This window comes from Montipora foliosa, chromosome 2, assembly GCF_036669935.1.
Source record: "Montipora foliosa isolate CH-2021 chromosome 2, ASM3666993v2, whole genome shotgun sequence".
Classification (NCBI taxonomy): Eukaryota; Metazoa; Cnidaria; class Anthozoa; order Scleractinia; family Acroporidae; genus Montipora; species Montipora foliosa.
This window is the reverse complement of record NC_090870.1, coordinates 32,322,818-32,323,371: the sequence shown is the minus strand read 5'-3', so window position 1 is coordinate 32,323,371 and position 554 is coordinate 32,322,818.

Here is a 554-nt window from a genome sequence, read left to right as displayed (position 1 = left end):
AAAAAGCTCTAAATTTCATCGAGTCCGATGTTATCCAGTTCGCAAAAACGACACGTCAACTGCTTCTGGCAAGACTAACAATTACACATGGACTGGAACTTATAATATTTTTATGAATAAATTTGCAAGTAACAACTTACAATTAACATGTTAAGACAATAGATTTTACTTCCATTCATACGGCGCTACAAAGGGTGTGGCTCAGGACGGCTTTCTGCATTCTTCTGAGTACCTCTTGGTACCTATCTGAGCCCACTAACGACTTGACTTCATCCTTCAGACTCCTTGAGTAACCACCACAAGCGCCAATGACGATATTGAACTGTCGAATCTTGTACCCTGGGTGATTATTATCATTATTATTATTATTATAGCAGTGCAAACGTATGTATGCTAAACGATAGCTAAAGCACAATAGGGCTCTGTTGCGTAACCTAAAGGGCAACGAGAAATAAGAAAATTAAAAGAAAAACTTATTATAGAAACTAATACATTAAAATGTCTTCTAAGTACACCTTGAAGGAAAAAAAAAATTCAAATCTCCTTCTCTGAGA